The sequence below is a fragment of the Marmota flaviventris genome, chromosome 14 (assembly GCF_047511675.1).
Source record: "Marmota flaviventris isolate mMarFla1 chromosome 14, mMarFla1.hap1, whole genome shotgun sequence".
In the NCBI taxonomy this organism is placed as follows: Eukaryota; Metazoa; Chordata; class Mammalia; order Rodentia; family Sciuridae; genus Marmota; species Marmota flaviventris.
In genome coordinates this window covers 50611006-50635265 of record NC_092511.1, presented here as the reverse complement: position 1 = coordinate 50635265, position 24260 = coordinate 50611006, and the positions used below count along the sequence as shown (strand labels likewise).

The 24260-nt window shown below is 35.6% G+C and overlaps 1 protein-coding gene and 1 non-coding gene across 2 annotated transcripts in view; one reads left to right on the top strand and one right to left on the bottom strand.

Moving 5' to 3' along the window:
- Commd1 (copper metabolism domain containing 1) overlaps positions 1–24260 on the bottom strand; it is a 179864-nt gene that overhangs the window by 151034 nt on the left and 4570 nt on the right. The gene's annotated exons all lie outside the window — the stretch shown is intronic.
- Trnav-uac (transfer RNA valine (anticodon UAC)) lies at positions 14647–14720 on the top strand. The gene has a single exon. It is a non-coding gene; the product is annotated as a tRNA-Val (tRNA).

Genomic DNA, 24260 nt, shown 5'->3' with positions numbered 1-24260 from the left:
AGCCTCTGGAGTCCCTGGAATTACAGGAGATCACCACCAAGTCTGACTAAACATGCTACATATTGTACAATTCTAACAAATGCCATTCTGGAAAAGACAAAACTATGGAAACAATAAAACATCAGTGATTACCACAGGAAAAGGGGAAGGAGGAACAAAGAAGTGGAACACAGATATTTAGGAAAGTAAAACTATTACAGTGGTAAACACGTATCATTATACATCTGTCAAAACCCATAGAACTTACAATGCAAAGAGTAAATCCAATGTAAACCATGAACTTTGAGGGACAATGATGTCTGGACATAGTTTCCCCTATCCTAACAAACATACAACTCTGCGTGGGATGTTGATAGCAAGGGAGGCTATATGCATATTAAGAAATATGAGAACTCTCTATACTTTCTGCTTAATTTTGGTATGAACCTAAAACTGCTCTAAAAAAATTAAATCCATTGTATTTTTAAAAAAGTAATAGCAGTGGGCAGGGTATGGTAGCACACAAGTGTAATCTTGGTGGCTCAGTAGGCTGAGGCAGGAGGATCGTGAGTTCAAAGCCAGCCTCAGTAACTTAGCGAAGCACTAAGCAACTCAGTGAGACCCTGTCTCTAAATAAAATACAAAAAGGGTTGGAGATGTGGCTCAATGGTTGAGTGAATTCAGTACCAAAAAAAAAAGGGGGGTGGGGGCGAAGGGTGGGGGCTGGGATGTGGTTCAGTGGTCAAGTGCCCTGAGTTCAATTCCAAAGGGAAAAAAAAAAAAGAAAGTAATAGCAATATGTTTCACCTTAGTAATGATGAAGAAAATTAATTCATCAGTTTTCATATTAAGAAACATACATGAGGTAAGTATAGAAACAGGTGCCTATAATCTCAATGATTCAGGAGGCTGAGGCAGGAGGATTACAAGCTATAGGTCAGCCTCAGAAACTTGGCAAAGCCCTAAGTAACTTAGCGAGACCCTGTCTCAAAATTATTAAATAAAAAGGGCTGGGGATGTGGGGAGTAGTGATGTGGTGATGTGGTTAAGCGTCCCTGGGCTCAATCCCTAGTACCAAAAAAAATAAAAAATAAAAATAAGAAACCTATATGAAGGCTGAGCTAGGGATGTAGCTTAGTGGTAGAGTGCTTGCCTAGCACACATGAGACCCTGAATTTGATTCCCAGTACTGTTAAAAAAAAAAAGAAAGAAAGAAAAGAGGAACATACATGGTCACAAGAAAAACTTCAGTCTTGTTTTTAAAATGAGCAAGAGAGTTGTTTTCCCAGGACTTGGCATTATCACCTTTTTTTAATATTTTAATAAAATTTTTAATTTTAATAGATGGATATAATACCTTTATTTATTTATCTTTATGTGGTACTGAGGATCAAACCAGGGCTTCACACATGCTAGGAAAGCACTCTACCACTGAGCCACACCCCCAGCCCTATTAGTTACCTTTTAAGCAAAGCCAAAACATAAGACCAAACCAGCACCAGAGCATAAAAATACCTGTACAATGTCTGTTGTTCACTGCTCATGCTCTCTGTACAAAGAACAATTCAGATTTGATAAACTTCAGAATAAAAGTATCTAACAGATTTTGATAATATGAATCTTAAAAAAACCAAACTCACTGACTAAAAGATTCTGATGACTATTAATTTTTCACCAGAAGAAATTTATACACAAACTAAATAGTAAATGTAAAAATTAATTTTCTTCTGGGCATGGTACTGCATACCTGTAATCCTGGCAACTCTGGAAGTTGAAGCAGGAGGACTGCAAAAATGAGGCCAGCCTGGGCAACTCAGTGAGGTCCTAAGCAATTTAGTGAGACTCTGTCTCAAAAAAATAAAACAAAAAAGGGCTGCTGGGGACATAGCTCAGTGGTAAAGCACCCCTGAGTTCAATCCCCAGTACCAGAAAAAAAAAAAGAAAAAGACAGATTAATTTTTTTTAAACCTGTGGTATTAAAATAATTTATTATCATGGCAAAAGGTTGCAGGATGGTACAGACTGAATGTGTGTGTTCCATTACTGCCCCAAATTTATATGTTGATACTGGGCATGGTTGCACAAACCTGTAACCCCAGTGACTAGAAGGCTGAGGCTGGAAAAGCACAAGTTCAAGGACAACCTGGACAATTTAGAGAATCTGACTCACAACAAAATGAAAATGACTGGGAATGTAGTTCCCTATAGAGCACCCCTGGGCTCAATCCCAAGTACCACCAAAAAAGGGAAGAAAAAGATCAATATGTCAAAGGCTTATTAACCCATGATGAGATTGGTATTCGTCTAAGACAAGACATCAGAGAATTTGTTTTTTCTATTGCATAACCACACACAAAAAGGTCATATGAGCACATAGTGAGATAGAGGCCACTTAAAAGCTCAAAAAGACCTCAGAATGAAGCCTAATTTGCCATTAATTTTAAATTTCCTAGTCTCTAGAACTGAAGAAATACATTTTTGTTATTTAAGCCAACCAGTACATTTTATTTTGTTACAGTTGCACAAGCAGACCCAGACTCAGCAGAAACTTAAAGCAATTCTAATGGGCTTACCCCATCTAGAAACTGATTCAAACGACTGACTCATAAGGCCCATGATTTCTAGATTTATGCCCATTAACCTTTTTTTTAAAGAGATTTCTTTTTAAAAAATTTTTTTTTAGTTGTTGATAGACCTTTAATTTTTATTTATCATATGTGGTGCTGAGAATCGAACCCGGTGCCTCACACATGCCAAGCAACTGCACTCCTGCTGAGCCATAGCCCCAGCCCCGCCCATTAATTTTTTAAATGAGTTGCTATTAATGGATATAAATCCACAATAGGATAGAAAATAAAAGCAAAAGGTAAGAGGCTATAATAAGCAAAACTCAGTAATTGGAACTGTGAAAAAAAATCAACTTCACAATTCAGGATCAATCTCCCACCTTATGGATCATATCTGTTTCCCTGCTTTCTTCCACAGCACTTATGTGACCATTTTCTTCTTTACTGAGAATCTCAACTCAATGGAAAAAGGAAGGGTGAAATCAACTTTATTAATTTTGATTCCTCTCATTTAATAAAAATTGTCATTACATTTTAAACTATGATTTTTGCTTGAAAATCATGATTTTCAAGATGACCTCTGACTTAAAACCAACAGAAAATTTTAGGAAAATGAGTTTCCTAAACTACTGGAAAAGAGGCAGACCCCTGGACACGGGATTCTGCTTTCTTCCCTAGACAAATATGAAGCCTTATATGGCACATCAGGTGTTTTAAACATTTCTTTAAAAAAAAAAATTAGTTGTTGATGGACCTTTATTTTATTCATTTATTTATATGTGGTGCTGAGAATTAAATTCAGTGCCTCACGCACATGAGACAAGCACTCTACCACTGAGTCACAATCCCAGCTCTAAACATTTCTTAATCTGGAAGGGTGATATGATTCAGTTTAAAAGGGCAGCTATGTAGCAAAAATTAAGTTTTGCAGACAGAGTAATAGTGGTGACCAAATCAAATATGATTGTACTTTCTCCTGCCCTTTGTGACCACTTCTCAGATTTTATATAGTTGACTAAATCAGGAATTCAAGTTAACCTCATAATGGTAAGGGTGGGTCCCTTACCAATAAGTACACCCACTTTGAAATACTACAGAGCTACACTGAAACAGTTTGGTAGCTACACTGAAACAGTTTGTGCTTCACACTATTCAAGAAATTCTCTTATAAATCTGAGTTTATTTTACCCTGGCTCTTTGCTCCCCACAGAATGTCTAAATTTTTTTTAGACATAAAAAATTCATAAAACATATGTATTCATAAAGCATACTTGAAAATCAGGTCTCTTTTTTTATTTTTTATTTTTTTGTAGTTGTAGATGGACAGCATGCCTTTATTTTATTTGCTTATTTTTTGTATATGGTGCTAAGGATCCAACCCAATGCTTCACCTACGCCAGGAAAGCACTCTGCCACTGAGTCACAGCCCTAGCCCCTTTTATCATCTTGTATCTCACCTGCTTCACCGTGACCTTGATATTTTTTAACTTAACGTACATTTCCATAGTTACATGTATTAATGCTGTTCTCCCTATATAGAACCCCTTATTGTGGAAATCTTATCTTGCAGGCCCAACTTAAATGTTGTTATAACCTAGCAAATGAAATTAATTACAACTCATTTATTAGGCTTTCAATTTTGCTTTCAAATCTTATCGTTTAAATACATATTCATGTTTCTAAGTAAACAATAGTCTCCTTGTAATGAAATAGAGTATTTTACTCATCTTTATATTCCCCTAATACTTAGCACAATACTTTGCACAAACTTTAATGTGTAAAGGAATGAAAGACTCCACATTTGTTTTTATTACCTGATTAAAAGTAATACTCCAACTCTGCATCATCCATCATTCAGTTTAGCCACATAGAAAAAAGAAAATTAATGCCTAACCTAATGAAGTATTAAAAGAGCTTACAATTTAATAATGAAAAAAATCTTGACAGGTATTCTACAAAAACTGGTGGCTTCTCTTTCCAAGTTCACTAATCAAGCCAGCTCTCCAATCTTAATATTCTAAATGTCTGAAAGAACAGCTTAGTATCAGCTTCAGTAAAATCTCTTGAGGCTAGGTATCTTGAAAGCAATTTGCTGCCACATTACCCAAGTCTAATTACAGAACACTACATTAGGATTATATTAAATTACAATGTTATTCAACAAAATGATCTATAATTTTAGTCACTCTGGTACTAATTTACATGCTAACCAAGAAACCACACAAAACAAAGTCAATGGTGAATCTATGAATTTGATTCTAAACATTTTCCTCCAAATGATGTTTATCCTCATCCTTCTCCCAAATAGGTAACATGCAATCTTTGGCCAGAAGCCTACACAGGATGTTTTAAAGCAATTATAATTAATAGAATCTCTATAATTGCTCCAAATTTGTTTATTTCAAATCAATTTCAACTTGAATAAATACAAATGGGGAAGAAAACCTCAGAAACATTTATAAGATAATAAACAAAATAACTACAAATCTATAAAAATAGGATGGAAACAGAATCTTTAAAACCAGACTAAGAATTTGAGATTCTATCTTTAGTATAAACCCCCAGAATGATTCCTATGCTGGCCCAGATTCCTCCAAAAAATAATCCCACATCACAGTTAAATGCTAAAATCACCAAGTTTTCTTTTTTTATTATTATTAGTTGTTCAAAACATTACATAGCTCTTGACATATCATATTTCATACATTTGATTCAAGTGGGTTATGAACTCCCATTTTTTTTCCCCCGTATACAGATTGCAGAATCACATCGGTTACACATCCACGTTTTTATATACTGCCATACTAGTGTCTGTTATATTCTGCTGCCTTTCCTATCCTCTACTATCCCCCCTCCCCTCCCCTCCCCTCTCATCTTCTCTCTCTACCCCATCTACTGTAATTCATTTCTCTCCCTTGTTTTTTTTTCCCCTTTCCCCTCACTTCCTCTTATATGTAATCTTGTATAACGATGAGGGTCTCCTTGCATTTCCATGCAATTTCCCTTCTCTCTCCCTTTCCCTCCCACCTCTTGTCCCTGTTTAATGTTAATCTTCTTCTCATGCTCTTCCTCCCTGCTCTGTTCTTAGTTGCTCTCCTTATATCAAAGAAGACATTTGGCATTTGTTTTTTAGGGATTGGCTAGCTTCACTTAGCATAATCTGCTCTAATGCCATCCATTTCCCTGCAAATGCCATGATTTTGTCATTTTTTAGTGCTGAGTAATACTCCATTGAGTATAAATGCCACATTTTTTTAATCCATTCATCTATTGAAGGGCATCTAGGTTGGTTCCACAGTCTAGCTATTGTGAATTGTGCTGCTATGAACATCGATGTAGCAGTATCCCTATAGTATGCTCTTTTAAGGTCTTTAGGGAATAGTCCGAGAAGGGGAATAGCTGGGTCAAATGGTGGTTCCATTCCCAGCTTTCCAAGGAATCTCCATACTGCTTTCCAAATTGGCCGCACCAATGTGCAGTCCCACCAGCAATGTACAAGTGTACCCTTTTCCCCACATCCTCGCCAGCACTTGTTGTTGTTTGACTTCATAATAGCTGCCAATCTTACTGGAGTGAGATGGTATCTTGGGGTGGTTTTGATTTGCATTTCTCTGACTGCTAGAGATGGTGAGCATTTTTTCATGTACTTGTTGATTGTTTGTATGTCCTCCTCTGAGAAGTGTCTGTTCAGGTCCTTGGCCCATTTATTGATTGGGTTATTTGTTTTCTTATTGTTTAATTTTTTGAGTTCTTTGTATACTCTGAATATTAGGGCTCTATCTGAAGTGTGAGGAGTAAAAATTTGTTCCCAGGATGTAGGCTCTCTATTTACCTCTCTTATTTTTTCTCTTGCTGAGAAAAAACTTTTTAGTTTGAGTGAGTCCCATTTGTTGATTCTTGTTTTTAACTCTTGTGCTATGGTGTCCTATTAAGGAATTTGGAGCCCGACACCACAGTATGTAGATCGGAGACAACTTTTTCTTCTATCAGACGCAGAGTCTCTGTTTTGATATCAAGCTCCTTGATCTATTTTGAATTAACTTTTGTGCATGGCGAGAGAAAGGGATTCAGATTCATTTTGTTGCATATGGATTTCCAGTTTTCCCAGCAACATTTGTTGAAGATGCTATCCTTCCTCCATTGCATGCTTTTAGCCCCTTTGTCAAAACTAAGATAGTTGTAATTTTGTGGATTGGTCTCTGTGTCCTCTATTCTGTACCATTGGTCCACCTGCCTGTTTTGGTACCAGTACCATGCTGTTTTTGTTACTATTGCTCTGTAGTATAGTTTGAAGTCTGGTATCGCTATACCGCCTGATTCACTCTTCCTGCTTATAATTGCTTTTGCTATTCTGGGTCTTTATTTTTCCATATGAATTTCATGATTGCTTTCTCTATTTCTACAAGAAATGCCATTGGGATTTTGATTGGCATTGCATTAAACCTATAGAGAACTTTTGGTAATATTGCCGTTTTGATTATGTTAGTTCTGCCTATCCATGAACAGGGTATATTTTTCCATCTTCTAAGATCTTCTTCTATTTCTCTCTTTAGGGTTCTGTAGTTTTCATTGTATAAATCCTTCACCTCTTTTGTTAGGTTGATTCCCAAGTATTTTAATTTTTTTGAGGATAATGTGAATGGGGTGGTTGTCCTCATTTCCATTTCAGAAGATTTGTCACTGATATACAGGAATGCCTTTGATTTATGCATGTTGGTTTTATATCCTGCCACTTTGCTGAATTCATATATTAGCTCTAGTAGTTTCTTTGTAGACCCTTTTGGGTCTGCTAGGTATAGAATCATGTCACCTGAAGTTCTTCTTTTCCTATTTTTATGCCTTTAATTTCTTTTGTCTGTCTAATTGCTCTGGCCAGTATTTCGAGAACTATATTGAATAGAAGTAGTGAGAGAGGGCATCCCTGTCTTGTTCCAGATTTTAGAGGGAATGCCTTCAGTTTTTCTCCATTCAGAATGATGCTAGCCTCAGGCTTAGCATAGATAGCTTTTACAATGTTGAGGTAAGTTCCTGTTATCCCTAGTTATTTGAACATAAAGGGATGCTGTACTTTGTCGAATGCTTTTTCTGTGTCTATCGAGATGATCATATGGTTCTTATCTTTAAGTCTATTGATGTGGTGAATAACATTTATTGATTTCCGTATATTGAACCAGCCTTGCATCCCAGGGATGAATCCTACTTGATCATGGTGCACAACTTTTTTGATATGTTTTTGTATCCGATTCGCCAGAATTTTATTGAGGATTTTTGCATCTAGGTTCATTAGAGATATTGGTCTGTAGTTCTCTTTCTTTGAAGTGTCTTTGTCTGGTTTCGGGATCAGGGTGATGTTGGCCTCATAGAATGAATTTGGAAGAGCTCCTTCTTTTTCTATTTCCTGAAATAACTTGAAAAGTATTGGTATTAATTCTTCTTTAAAGGTTTTGTAAAACTCTGCTGTATACCCATCCGGTCCAGGGCTTTTCTTGGTTGGTAGTCTTTTGATGGCTTCTTCTATTTCCTCCTTTGATATTGGTCTGTTTAAATTGTGTGTATCTTCCTGAGTCGATCTGGGTAAATCATATGACTTAAGAAATTTATCGATATCTTCACTATCTTCTATTTTATTGGAATATAGGGTTTCAAAATAATTTCTAATTATCTTCTGTATTTCTGTAGTGTCTTTTGTGATATTGCCATTTTCATCCCGTATGTTAGTAATTAAGTTCTCTCTCTTCTTCTCTTCATTAGCACAGCTAAGGGTCTGTTGATCTTATTTATTTTTTCGAAGAACCAACTTTTAGTTTTGTCAGTTTTTTCAATGGTTTCTTTTGTTTCAATTTCATTGATTTCCACTATGATTTTAATTATTTCTTGCCTTCTGCTACATTTGCTGTTGTTTTGTTCTTCCTTTTCTAGGGTTTTGAGATGAAGTGTGAGCTCATTTATTTGTTGGTTTTTTCTGTTTTTGAGGAATGAACTCCAGGCAATGAATTTCCCTCTTAAAAGTGCTTTCATTGTATCCCATAGATTCCGATATATTGTGTCTGTATTTTCATTTATCTCTAAGAATTTTTTGATTTCCTCCTTTATGTCTTCTGTAACCCACTGATCATTCAGTAACATATTGTTCATTTTCCAGGTGATGCAGGATTTTTCATTCCTTCTTTTATCATTGATTTCCAGTTTCATTCCATTATGATCAGATAAGATGCATGGTATTATCTCCACCCCTTTATATTTACTAAGGGTTGCCCTATGGCATAATATATGGTCTATCGTTGAGAAGGATCCATGTGATGCTGAGAAGAACGTATATCTACTTGATGATGGTTGATATATTCTATATATGTCAGTTAAGTCTAGGTTATTGATTGTGTTATTGAGTTCTATAGTTTCTTTATTCAACTTTTGTTTGGAGGATCTGTCCAGTGGTGAGAGCAGTGTGTTGAAGTCACCCATAATTATTGTGTTGTGGTTGATTTGATTCTTAAACTTGAGGAGAGTTTGTTTTATGAATGTTGCAGCACCATTATTTGGTGCATACATATTGATAATTGTTATGTCTCGTTGGTGAATGGTTCCTTTTAACAGTATATAGTGTCCTTCTTTATCCCTTTTGATTAACTTAGGTTTGAAGTTGATTTTATTTGATGTGAGTATGGCCACTCCTGCTTGCTTCCGAGGACCATGTGAGTGGTATGATTTTTCCCAACCTTTCACCTTCAGCCTGTGTATGTCTTTTCCTATCATATGAGTCTCCTGAAGGCAGCATATTGTTGGATCTGTTTTTTTAATCCAAGTTACTAGCCTATGTCGCTTGATTGGTGAGTTTTAGCCATTAACATTTAGGGTAACTATTGATATATGGTTTGTACTTCCAGTCACGTTTATTTATTTATTTATTTTAATTTGGCTTGTTTTTCCTCTTTGCTTATGTCCCCCCCCCCCTTTACTGAGTTACCTCCCACTGTTGGTTTTGGGTGCTGTTTTTCATTTCCTCTTCTTGTAGTGTTTTGCTCAAAATGCTTTGCAGTGCTGGTTTTCTGGCTGCGAATTCTTTTAACTTTTGTTTATCGTGAAATATTTTAATTTCATTGTCAAGCCTGAAGCTTAATTTTGCTGGATACAATATTCCTGGTTGGAATCCATTATTTTTCACCGTTTGAAATACGTTGTTCCAGGATCTTCTCGCTTTCAACGTCTGTGATGAAAAATCAGCCATTAACCTAATTGGTTTACCCCTGAATGTAATCTGCCTCCTTTCTCTTGTAGCTTTTAATATTCTCTCCTTGTTCTGTATATTGGATATCTTCATAATAATGTGTCTTGGAGTTGGTCTATTACGGTTTTGTATGTTTGGGGTCCTGTAGGCTTCCAGGATTTGGCAATCCATCTTTCATGTCTGGAAAGTTTTCTAAAATTATTTCATTCAACAGATTGCTCATTCCTTTGGTTTGGACCTCTATACCTTCCTCTATGCCAATGACTCTTAAGTTTGGTTTTTTTATGACATCCCATATCTCTTGAATGTTTTGCTCATGGTTTCTTACCAGCCTTTCTGCGTTGACTATACTCTTTTTGAGTTGATAAACTTTGTCTTCATTATCTGATGTTCTGACTTCTATTTGATCTAGTCTATTTGTAATATTCTCATTTGAGTTTTTGATTTGGCTTATGGTTTCCTGCATTTCTAGGATTACTGTTTGATTTTTTTTTAATCTCTATCTCCTAGTAGAGTTCATTTTTTGCTTCTTGAATCTGCTTATGTAATTCATTTTCAAAGTATTCTTTCATTGTTTGGACTTGCTGTCTAATGACTTCTTTAAGATTCCATTCCATCTGAGTCAGGTATGCCTTGAGTTCTTTCTCTGTCCATTTTTCTGATGCCTCTACGTTCTCCTGTAAATTTAAGTTGTCCTGCATTGTTTGTAATCCTTTTTTCCTTGTTTTTTCATGGTGTTCACGTTACTTTCCAACTCTGTTTAACTGCTGTGTTTCTGTTTTCTCGTATAAATTTATTTTGGTTTTTTATATCTCTGTGGTCTGTCCTTTGTGGTGGGAGACTATGTCTAGAGATATTAGGCTTTATTGTAATTTAAAGCTGATTCATTTGATTCATAAAAGGCTTACGGATTCTGTAGGCATATAGTGATCTGTTGTTTGGTCTTAGGACTTTATGTTTAGGTTAGGTGCTATGATGGTATGAAGGTTAGTATGTTTTGGCTACTTTGGAAGATTGCTCTACTGAAGGGGGATATTAACAGGCGAATGGATCAGGGTATTTGGTAATAGCTAGGTACTTAGGAGCCCTATAGACAGCCTCAGAACATTCACCTATTATCATTTAGATAATTACACGTAATGAAAGTCGTAATGCTTGGGATGAAAGTTAGGGGGAAGGGGAAGGAAGGAGTCCTTAAAGAGAAAGAGGGAGAGAAAAATAGGTAGAATAAAGGAGAATGGAAAGAACAATAAAAATTGAAAAGGGAAAAGAAAAAAAATGATAAATGAAGTCTTAGAGTTCTATTTTCTTCTCTTCCAGTAGGCGGAGCTGTGCCCTCCGAGCCGAGCTTCTGCCCTCTATGTGCCAGCAGCAATCCCTATAAGGCGGCTCCTCTTCCCCTACTGGGCGTCTCTCCAATCCTATTAGTCCAGAGCTGTTTCTCTTCTCCGTCCCCTCCCCCCTTCCTCCTGCCAGCCAGCCAGGCCCCGCTCACCGGAGGCAATCTCCACAGATCTAGTTACACTTGCATCCCCCTATTTCCCGAAAGACTGAGCACTCTCTCTGTTTGTCATTCATCCAGACCCCAAGGTTGTGGAGCGGATGATCTGGGAACCGTCAGTTTAATTTGTCTGGACCCCTTCGGTGGCCATGCCCCCGGGAACTGGTGGCTAAGGCCTTGGGTGTAGCCGTTGATGGTAGGGGGAGTTGGGGGTCGGGAGTCCCCTCTCTGCTTCCCTCGGCCCCTACAGTCACACCCACACCGCTGGTGGTAGGGGGAGTTGGGGGTCGGGATTCCCCATTGCTTCCCTCGGCCCCTAGAGTCACGCCCACGGAGTTCTGGGGCAAGATTTTTGAGGTTTCCCAGCTGTATGCATCTGGTGGGGATGGGAGTCACACACCTGTTGAAGCGATTTCTCTGGGAAGGGATCCCGTCCGCCGAACTCTGGTGACGTCAGCTCTCTGCTATGGCGGGCCCCAGACTCCTTGCCGGAGTGTCCAATGGGAGGGTTGGGTCGGGCCTGTCTCTGGTCTGTCCCAGACTCAGTTTCAGTTCTGGTCCGCTGTTTCATGAAGTCCTGGTTAGCAACCTCTTCAAAGGGTCTCTACGCCGCACACGGTACCAGGCAGTGCTGAAACGCCTCCTTCTGCGCGGGTCGCCAGGCAGCGGCGACCCGGACCTCCGCGCAGGGTGGCCGAGATTCACCCGTCCAGGGCAAGCTGTCACCTCCAATAATCCCAAATTCCCCACCTAGGTCTCACTTCAGCAGAATTTTGCTGGGAGTTTCTCAGCAGGTAGAATCCGAACGTTCTGATGTGTCTCTCTGTCCGCGTGGCTGAGGAGGTACTGAAAGCACTGCCTCCCCACCCGCCGCCATGTTGAGTCTCTGATGACCAAGTTTTCTAACATCATAATATGAAAACTTTTTTAACCAGGACCATTAAACCAAGACCTGGTCATTCTCTGTATTTAAGGGGCTACAGAACTAATTACCATCTTCTATATTTCTTCTTATATAGTCTGTTATTATAGTAAAAATGTTCTGCATTCTCAACAGAACACATCAAAAGAAAAACAACTGTATAGATGAGGGTTCAAAAAACCAACTTTCTAGATTTTACCTGTATAATTTTAAAAGTAGAGTAAATTAATAATTGACGAAATAAGGCAGCAGGCTGCAGTTGTAACTCAGTAATAGAGCACTTATCTAGCACGTGTGAGGCACTGGATTCAATTCTCAGTAGTACATACAAATAAATTAAATAAAGGTCCATCAACAACTAAAAAAATTTTTTTTGAAAGTCAGAAAACAATAAAAACAAACAAACAAAAGACAAAAAAAAAAAAGAAAGAAAGTCAGAAAACAGCAACAGTACTGCCAAACTCTAAATTACACTCTAGTAGTATAAGCTAACTAAATGGTTTTCATTCTGCCAGTTACTTTTTCCAGTAACTTACTTGCCATCTATGTTCTTAACATTTTGAGTATGACACCTATCTCTATCAGCATCGGGGGTGGGGAGGAATTCACAATGAAGCAAAACAAATGTTTACTCCTATTAAATAATTCCAAGTAACAGATTAGCATTTAACTTCAGGGGGAAAAAATTTAGCCTTTTCTTAAAAAAAAAAAAAAAAAAATTGGCCAGCTCAAAGATGTAAATGTGCAAAAGACTCCAAAAGAAATTACAAAGTTAAAAAATAAGGCTCTTATAGATGAATGGATTAAAAAAAAGTGGCATTTATACACAATGGATATTACTCAGCGCTAAAAAATAACAAAATCATGGCATTTGCAGGGAAATGGATGGCATTAGAGCAGATTATGCTAAGTGAAGCTAGCCAATCCCTTAAAAACAAATGCCGAATGTCTTCTTTGATATAAGGAGAGCAAATAAGAACAGAGTAGGGAGGACGAGCATAAGAAGATTACCATTAAACAGGGACGAGAGGTGGGAGGGAAAGGGAGAGAGAAGGGGAATTGCAAGGAAATGGAAGGAGACCTGCATTGGTATACAAAATTACATATAAGAGGAGGTGAGGGGAAAGGGGAAAAAAAAAAGAGAAAGAGAAATGAATTACCGTAGATGGGGTAGAGAGAGAAGAAGGGAGGGGAGAAGAGGGGGGATAGTAGGGGATAGGAAAGGCAGCAAAATACAACAGACACTAGTATGGCAGTATGCATAAACGTGGATGTGTAACCAATGTGATTCTGCAATCTGTACACGTGGTAAAAATGGGAGTTCATAACCCACTTGAATCAAATGTATGAAATACGATATGTCAAGAGCATTGTAATGTTTTGAACAATAATAAAAAAAATGATAGTGGAATGTGATGGACATTATTATCCAAAGTACATGAAGACACAAATTGGTGTGAATATACTTTTTATACAACCAGATATATGAAAAATTGTGCTCTATATGTGTAACAAGAATTGTAATGCATTCTGCTGTCATATAAATAAAAAAATAATTAATAAAAAGAAATTCAATACCTATTTTAAAAAAAAGAATAAGCAGATGTGGGTTATTCACACCCTAAAAAAAAAAAAAAAAAAAAAAAGAGGCTCTTTCCTTCCCCCTTCATTTTTGGACCTATTTCTACAATATTGCTGACAGCCCCTAAAGCTTTCTCTTGGGAAACAGTACTTGATTAGTGTAGTGTCCAACTAAAGTACCTAGGTTAACATATTTTTAAAAATTACTATTTAACTTGGAATGGATCCACCATTTGACCCAGCTATCCCACTACTCAGTTTATACCCAAAGGACTTAAAATCAGCATACTACAGGGACACAGCCACATCAATGTTTATAGTAGCTCAATTCCACAACAGCTAAACTATGGAACCAACCTAGATGCCCTTCAACAGATGAATGAATAAAGAAAATATGGTACATATACACAATAGAATATTACTCAGCCTTAAAGAAGAATGAAATTATGGCATTTGAAGGTAAATAGATGGAAGTAGAGAATATCATGCTCAGTGAAATAAGCCAATCCCCAAAAAACAAAAGTCAAACGCTTTCTCTGATAAGGGGATGCTGATCTATAGTAGGGCAGGAAGATAGGGAAGAATGAAGAATTTTGGTTTGTGTAGACGGGAGTGAGGGGAGAGGTGGGGCTGTGGGGATGGGAAGGATAGTAGAATGAGACAGACTTATTACCTTATATACATGTATGATTACACTATTGGAGTGATTCTGAACCATGTACAGCCAGAGGAATGAGAAGTTGTGCTCCATTTGTGTACAATATGTCAAAAGGCATTCTACTGTAAAATTAATTAATTAATTAATTTTAAAAATTAAGGACAATATATAGTCCAGGTTAAAAAAATTACTGTTTAAGAATCAAAACTACTGGTGGGGATATAGCTCAGTTGGTAGAGTGCTTGCCTTACATGCACAAGGCCCTGGGTTCAATTCCCAGCACCACAAAATAAATAAATAAATTAATTAATTAATTAATTTTTAAAAAAAAGAATCACAAAAGAAGATATATCTCTGAAGAAGGCTCCAAGGAGTTCTCAGAGAGAAGAGGGAAATTGACCTAGGACTAGCAGGCATAAGTGACAGAAAAAAATGTCAGCACATGCCAGAAAAAGGCATAGACAGAGGCTTATTTAGAAAAGTAGATACATATCCAAGAGAGAATGGGGACAATGTCAAAAGAGATATCTTTGGGGTAAAGCAAGGAATATACATTCAAGGGAGAATGGGGCTATCTCCTGAAGGAGAGATAGCAACCCACGGTGTGGGGTATTAATGTTTAAGAAGGGGCTGGGGTGGTGGCTCAGTGGTAGAGTGCTTGCCTAGCATATGTGAGGCACTGTGTTTAATTCCCAGTACCATATTAAGAAACTAACTAAACATTAAAATAAAGGTATTAAAAAAATATATTTATACAGGGACAGTTGCTGTGGGCTGAACTATATGTGGAAACCAGGGTGGAGCTGCATAGCAAAATTTACATTATTTTGCATCAGTTTTCCTTTGCTTGCTTATTTCCTTTATTTTACAAAGGCATGGGCAAGGCCATGTCTCTTGAGAGTTAACAACTGTTCCTAAGCATTTATTGCATCTCTGGCTCAAGGGCACTTTCTTTGAGATTCAGCATCTCTCCCCCTCTTTGTACCAAATTCCTATCTCAGTTCTATAACAGTGAAAGAATTGAGCCAAAAGAAATTTAAAAGATTTAATAATAAAAATGAAAACAAGGGGCTGGGGATATGGCTCAAGTAGTAATAGTAACACGCTCGCCTAGCATGCGTGAGGCACTGGGTTCAATCCTCAGCACCACAAAAAAATAAAAATATTGTGTCTACCTAAAAGTTAAAAAAAAAAAAAAAAAAATTTAAATGAAAACAAGAGGAAAAAAAAAACAATACTGCAATAATTAGCCAGGCAAAGTTGACATGTCTCTGTAGTTCCTTCACTCATGAAGATGAGGCAGAAGGATCACTTAAACCTAAGAGTTCAGATCACCTGGGCAACACATAGTGAGATCCTGTCTCTAAAAAAAGACATACTAGTTACTAAGGCCATCAAAGAACTATTGAAGAAGTCATAAAATGTATGACAAGGGAGAGTAATAAAGTGTAATTTATTCAATTATCTATAGTGCATCTTCTAAGAAAAACTTTTTTCAGTTATATAAAAAGGTTCAAAAGAAATAGAACTCAAGGGCTGGGGCTGTGGATCAGTGGTAGTGCACTTGACTGGCATGTGTGAAGTACTGGGTTCAATTCTCAGAACCACAAAATAAAAATAAAAAATTTCATCAACAACTAATAAAAATTTTTTTAAAAAAAAGAAATAGAACTCAGAGCAAAAGTTCCTATCTTATAGTCTTATTTGTAAAGACAAAACAGAGCCAAATTAAACTATATATACATATACTTGTGAAATCAACCTAAGTGTTGATCCAAAATGATTCTCAATGGAAGAGGCATCATGGGTAAAGAATGATTTTCTAACATTTACAACAATTTTAATGCTTGAAAAGTAGAGTCCTATGTTCATAATAGGTAAACTCTGGAAACTTCCCAAATGCCCATCAACAGTAGAATAGATATGTATATTCAAATATCAGTATACTCAGCAGGAATTGGCAAAATATTTTCTGAAAAGAGCCAAATAATAAATATTTTAGACTTTGCCAACCACCCAGTTTTCATCACATCTACTCAACTTGGCCTGAGGGCAAAAACTACACTTTACTACGGGCATTGAAATTTTAATGTCATGTCATTTTCAACAAGTCACAAGACAATTTTAATTATTTATTTATTTTATCCATTTAAAAATATAAAAACTGGCTGGGGTTGTGGTTCAGCGGTAGAGTGCTCAACTCATACATGTGAGATCCTGGGTTCGATCCTCAGCACCACATAAAAAGAAACAAACAAAATAAAGATACTGTGCCCATATATAACTAAAAAGAAAAATAAAATAAAAAAATATTTTTAAAAACTATTCTCAGCTCACTAGTTGTACAAAAACAGGCAAGGTGTCCGATTTAGCCTGTGAATTGTAGTTTGCTGATCCCTGCTCTACATCAATGACAATGAATGATCTATAATTATACACAATAATGCCGAATTTCATAAAAATAATATTAAGTGACAGAAGCCACACATGAGTACTTAGTACTGTACAATTCCATTAATATAAAGTTTGCCAACAGGCAAAACTATACTAAAAAAAAAGCCAGAGAGGACTTAAAGATCTACTCACTTTAGGAATACATAGCAAAAGAGAATATAAGGCTTGATATATGATATGTATGTGAGATCCATAGAGTAGAATTCTCAATAGGAAAATTCAGTCACTTTCCAACTCTATAAAAAAGGGAATTATGAGATTGGATGGCAAAAGTATATACTGGGAGATTCTGTTCTGAACATCAAGTTTACATAAAATTAGTTTGAACATTTATCACTTTGATTATAAAATCTACTAGTTTTCTTATAAGAAAGCCAAATATAATAATTAAGCAATATTCACTATCTCAGGTAAAAGTCTGTCATTGACTTTAAGGGATAAAAAAATTATAGAGGTGAAAGCAAGGAGGGAAGTATATAAAAAAAATAAGTATTTTTCTGCCTTCATTCCTTTATTCGCATTATTTTAGTTTACTGTCAGGACATACCCCATAACAGTTCCAGGAGGAAGGAAGTTGTTTGATTCACTAATGTTTTCAGGGCCGTAACAGGTACTCAATAAATGTTCACTTGAATAAACACATTTTAAATGAATTATAGATAATAATGTTATTTCTTAAGAAAGTAACATGCTCTCTGAATAAACATAAGAGAAATTTAAGGATCTCATAAATGGTAGCTTCTGTGATAGGACTGTAGAAAACTACTGGGAAAGAGCTATATTGCTAATCATGTCATAACAGGGAATAATGTTCAGAACATTATCATTCAGAGATAATTCCATACTGGCATATAAAGATATTAAAAATTACTCTTCTACAGATTAAACATCCCTAATCCAAAAATATGAAATCTAAAGTGCTACAAATCCAAAATTTTTTGAGCAGACATGATATCACAAATGGAAAATTTCAACTCTGACCTAATGTGATGAATCAGTCAAAATAAAGGCACACTGCTGGGCATGGTGGCACATGCCTGTAATCCCAGCAGCTCTGGGAGGCTGAGGTAGGAGAAGTTTAAGTTCAAAGCCAGCCTCAGCAAAAGTGAGGCACTAAGCAACTCAGTGAGACCCTGTCTCTAAATAAAATACAAAATAGGGCTAGGGATGTGGCTCAGTGGTCGAGTGCCTCTGAGTTCAATCCTTGGTACTAAAATAAATAAATTAATTAATAAAGGTACACTAAAAATATTGCATAAAATTACTTTCAGGCTATGTATATATTAAATACAAAAATGAATTTCATGATTATATTTGGGTCAAATCCCCAGTATATCTCATTCTTTATACATAAATACCCCCAAATCTGAACAAACCCAAAATACTTTTGGTCCCATGCATCCTGGATAAGAGATACTCAACCTGCATAAAAAGTACACATAAGCCAGGCATGGTGGTACATGCCTGTAATCCTAGACTCAGGAGGCTGAGGCAAGAGGATTTCAAATTTGAGACCAGACTCAGCATCTTAGGAAGGCTTCAAGCAACTTAGCTAGACCCTGTCTCAAAATTAAAAAAATCACTAGGAATGTGGCTCAGTGGGTAAATGCCCCTGGGTTTAATCCCCAGCACCAAAAAATACCAAAAATTTATATAATTTAGTTATAAATTATAACTAAAAAGAGATTTGTGTACTTCGCTGTATGTATGCTATATCCAATAAAACATTTTGAACCAGGCATAGTAGCTCATGCTTGTAATACCAGTGATCATATAAAATTATAATTATAACTTTTGAAATTTTTTATAATTCCTTTATTTAAAAAGAATTTAAATAAAGGAATGAGTTGAGACAAATTTTCATCAAAGATAAATAATGGTAATGCAAATTTATAAAAACTATATTCTAAATTAAGACAAAGTTAAAAATGTGGATGTTGGGCTGGGGTTGTAGCTCAGTGGTAGAATGCTTGCCTTGTACACGTGAGGCCCTGGGTTTGATCCTTTGCACCACATAAAAATAAAGATATTGTGTCCATCTACAACTAAAAAAAATATTTTTAAAAATGTGGATGTTTTATTAGAACCAGAATCTTGATTTTTTTCGTATTTCTGCAGTTAAAATAGGATCCACTTCACCACACCACATCATTTTTATCTTATGGCATTTATTATTTTGTAAGACAAAGAACTCTGACATTTACCTTGTATACAAAACAGGGTAGAGCACATTCCGGGCTTAGTAAATAATCAGTAAATACATTGAAGATAGGCATATCCTTTAAAATCTTATCCAAGTAGTCCTTCAACTCAAGTTTCCATACCCAGAGTAGTTGTTTTGAGAAAAGGAGAACAAAAAACTGATTAATACAGGTTTTTCCCTAAATTAAGAAAGAAAACCCAAAACATGTCATTACAGGTCATTTGAGTCTGTTAAAATAGTCTGCAAACCCCAGCTGAGTAATCCACAATTACTGTTTATAATATGATGTCCAGTAACCCAAGAAAGTTACATCAATAAACTACCAATCCTTTAGAGAATTACCAATATGTCTTGTACATCATTACCTAAATTCTCAAAAATGCTCCATGAAATCAGGAAAACTCTATTATACAAAAACTAGAGAATTACAGCAAAAGGGATTGTTTACAGAGCTTTAAATTGTCCAAAAAATGATATTTCTAAATTCAAAATATCTACCCAAATATTTAGACTTCCTTTTGATTAAGAAATTCTTATTGTTGAATAGCCAACTTCTAAGCATTTTCTGAACTTGAACATTCCAGAGAAAACATTTAAACATTATGTTGCTGCTAGCATAGCAGTACATTAGCAAACCAATATTCTACTGCCACCTACAGTACAAAAAACAGAATTACAGCTTAAAGCTAAGACCTAATAAGTCAAAGGTGACCAGTAACACTTTAAAACCATATATTTTGTATCTATTTTACTTTATGCTCAATGTATTATTAATTATGTGGTCATAAATGGATAAAAGTAAAATTCATTCTTAAATTGAATATAAAAACAAAACAAAACTACAGCTGGGGACATAGCTCAATGGTAAAATGTTTGCCTAACATGCAAGAAGCCTGTAGTTCAATCCCCAGACGCACAAGAAAGAAAAATAATAATAATAATATTGCATTACACATTTTTCTTCATTTATAAAATGACTAACATGCAAGAAGCCTGTAGTTCAATCCCCAGACGCACAAGAAGGAAAAATAATAATAATAATATTGCACTACACATTTTTTTCTTCATTTGTAAAGAGATTCTAATGGTAGGTAAAAAGATTATACAGTAAAATATTTCTACATTATACAATAAATGCAAATTTCTTGCATAGACAAAAATGATCAATTATACAAACCATTCTGGTTTTTTCTCAAGAATGAGCTACTCAAATATATTCTACAAGATAATTCCCAACATAGAAGCTGATACTACTGTTCTTTGATAATACAATTCTTTGATGATTAAAAAAAGTATCACTAACAGCCAGTCAACTTGAGCTATTTTGTAAATTTGATATTACATGCACTTAAAAGTGCTTCTGCATTGTTTTGTTTTTGTTTTGTTTTGGGGTTTGGTTTGGTTTTGAACTCGGGGTACTCTACCACTGAGGTACATCCATAGCCCTTATTTTTTTAAGACAGGGTCTCCCTAAGTTTCCCACACTGGTTACAGGTGTACATATTCTACAAGATAATTCCCACCACACCCAGCTAGGCTTCTATTTTTACTATAAAAACTTTCCATAAAACTTTCCAGATATTTAGAAATGAGAATCAAATTGTGCTTTTTAAAATAATATATACTATAGTATGCAAAACATAAAATTATTAGAATAGGGGCTGAGGCTATGGCTCAGTGGTAGAGCGCTTGCCTAGCATGTATGAGGCACTGGGTTCGATCCTCAGCACCACATATAAATGAATAATACAAAGGTCCATACATATAAAAATATTTTTAAAAAATTATTAGAATATTTAATAGGTTAAGTGTTCCTCTGCAGACATTTAATTTCTTCTATTTACATCACATCCAAAAATATCTTAGAAATATGATGTTCCTCAAAAGCCTCTGGAGAAAGCTTTCACCAATGCTAGATACAACTAGTCTAAATTCTGAATACTGAAGAACTACATATGAAAAAAAACAGAGTCAAGACGGATAAATCTTTAAAAAGTCAAATACAGAAAGTTATGTTCAAACAAAATCTCCCTTATTTGAAAAATGACTTGGCTAAACATAATATTTTGTTCATATGAAAAGAGAACTATTGGAAATTAAAAACAGGATCAAATGAAAAATTCAAGTAAATGGTTAGAAGACAAAGTCTAGCAATAAATGTAAGAAAAAAACAAATGGAAAGTAGAAAAAAATAAAAGAAAACTAGAAGATTCAGTCTAAGAATGTCTAACATTTGAAAACCTAGAATGCTAGCAAGAAGATAGGAAAAAAAAAAAAAAAGGAAGAAAATAATCAAAGTAGTAATACTGTTGTCCCTGGGTATCTGTGGGGATTAGTTCCAGGACTCCAGCAAATACCAAAATCCATTGATGCTCAAGTCACTTATGTAAAGTGGCACAATATTTGCATATAACTTAAACATACTTTAAATAATCTCTAGATTACTTTTAATAGCTAACATCATTTAAATGCTATGTAAATAGTTGTTAACCGGTATTGTTTAGGGAATAATGACCAAAAAAGAAAAAGTCTGCATATGTTAAATGCAAAAGCAATATTTTTTTTCCTAAGTATTTTCAATCTACATTTTCTTGAATTCTTGAATGTAGAACCCAAATATTCAGAGGGCTCACAGTTTCTTGAATTCTTGAATATAGAACCCAAATATTCAGAGGGCTGACTGCACAACTTTTCCCAGAACTAAAGGTCACCAGTCTCCAGACTGAAAGGACAAACAGTAGCCTGAATAATGAAATCCTAGTCACACACCAATGACAAGGAAACAAAGGATAACAAGAAAATCCTAAAAGCCTCCAGAGAGACAGGTTACATTCACTGAAAACAATGCCTTCAAAATTGTGAGTCAGTTATTTGACAACCTAGAAATATATTCTCAACCAAACTACTAAGTGTGAGACTAAAAATAAAGACATTTTTAATAGTAAAAAAGAAAAATATTACTTCCTATATACCCTTTCTTAAGGAACTACTTGAGTACATGCTTCAGGATCTGACAAGAGATAAAGTAAACTGATTCCCAGAAGGAAGATGGAGCTGTTGCGCTAATGTCTTGGCCTGACCAGGTCAAGCTTTGAGATTGAATCTGTCATAAAAGAAACTTAATATGAGAGTCCCAGAGAAGCCAAATCCTTAGCTGAGAAAGACCCCAGTCAGTCATATTCATAAGAAGCCCCTACCTTCAGACCAGGGTCTGACAACCCAAACAAGGAAAACTAGTTCTATGCTGTTTTCATCTTTTCCTTTCAGTCTAATAAGTAGACCTTTTTCATTTTTTTTTCTTTTCTCTTTGTTCATGTTGTACAGTAGACTAGGAATTATTCTACCTACAACTGCTGTCTTAAAGTCTACATGCTCTTCTGTCTACATGATTCACAAGGACAGAAACTACAGCTTCAATGTTTACTGCTGTATCCTAAGTATAATGCATGGTGCATAATTAAGATGTTTAGTAAGTACATGTGAGATAAATAAATACATAAAAATATTAAAACTAGTTACCTCAGCAGAAAATATTAGATGTGCTTTAACACATCTCAAATTTCTATATTGTAATTAAATAATGTTTATAATAAGGAGTTAATAAGGTGGCTAAAGGGCTGGGGGAAAAAAAATAGGCACAGCAGCACACACCTGTGGTCCCAGTTCTATTTATTTATTTATTTTTGTCCTGGGGTTAAACCCAAGGTCACTTTACAGTTGAGCTACATCCAGTTATTTTATTTTGGGGGACTGGGTCTCACTAAGTTGCTTCAGGTCTTGCTGAATTGCTGAGACTAGCCTTGAACTTGAGATCCTCCTGCTTCAGCTGCCAAAGTCACTGGGATTACTAACAGCTATATATGCCACTGAGCCGGCTCAGGTGTTCAAATAATTCTTAAAATCTTTTACCATTGTAATTCTAAATATCATGTTTCTGATTGGTCATTTCCTATAAAGTTTAAACTAGCTTTCATATGTCGGTTCTGAGGCTCATAACATTATATACGTGATTCTGAGGTCAAAACATTAAATTTTGTTATTTTTACATTACACTAATAAGCATAAATTTTAACATTCTTTAAATATGAACAAAATTTTCAAATATAAATTCTACATCTTACTAAGAATGCATACTTAGCACTTAGTACTACAGAAACATCAATAAGTTTTTTGCTGTTTTTGATTTGTTAATCACAGATCTCAAGTCTTTTTTTTTTTTTTTTAAGAGAAAGAGAGAGAGAGAATTTTTTAATATTTTATTTTTTAGTTTTCGGCGGACACAACATCTTTGTATGTAGTGCTGAGGATGGAACCCGGGCCGCACCACATGCCAGGCGAGTGCGCTACCGATTGAGCCACATCCCCAGCCCCAGATCTCAAGTCTTAAGAACAAGTTAGTACAAATGGTGCTGGGAATACTAAACATCCACATGTAAAAAAAAAAAAAATCCACATGTAGAAGAATGAAACTACAAATTAGTACAACCATTTTGGAAAGCCTTATGGAGATTCCTTAAAAGACTAGGAATAGAACTACCATATGACCCAACTATCCCACTCCTCAGTATTTACCCAAAAGAATGAAAATGAGCATACTACAATGATAATAGGCACATAATGTTTACAGCAGAGAAATTCACAATAGCTAAGTTATGGATAAAGTCCAGGCACCCATCAACAGATGAATGGATTAAAAAAAAGTGCTATATATATACAATGAAGTTTTTACTCAGTCATAAAGAAGAATGAAATTATGGCATTTGCTAGTAAATAGATGGAACTGGACAACATCATACTAAATGAAATAAGCTAAGTCAAACTCAAAGTTCAAATGTTTTCTCTCATGTGCAGAATCTAAAGCAAAGTAAGGGGAAGGAAAAGGAGGTGAACCCCTCAAAAGTAGGGGGGAGATCAGTGCAATAGAGAAAGGAGACTGAGAGGGAGGAAGGAGAGATGGGAAAAGGGAGGAAATGTGGAAAGAAAATGATAAAATTATGCTAAGTACATATATGAATATACCAAAGTGGATTCCAACTTTATGTACATCTATACAGCAGCAATTTTAAAGAACAATAAAAAAAACAGAAGGCAGACCAACAGAGTAAAGAAGAAGGGGAATAGGGAAAGAGGAGAAGAGTACTGAAATGAGGTAATTATATTCCATGTACAA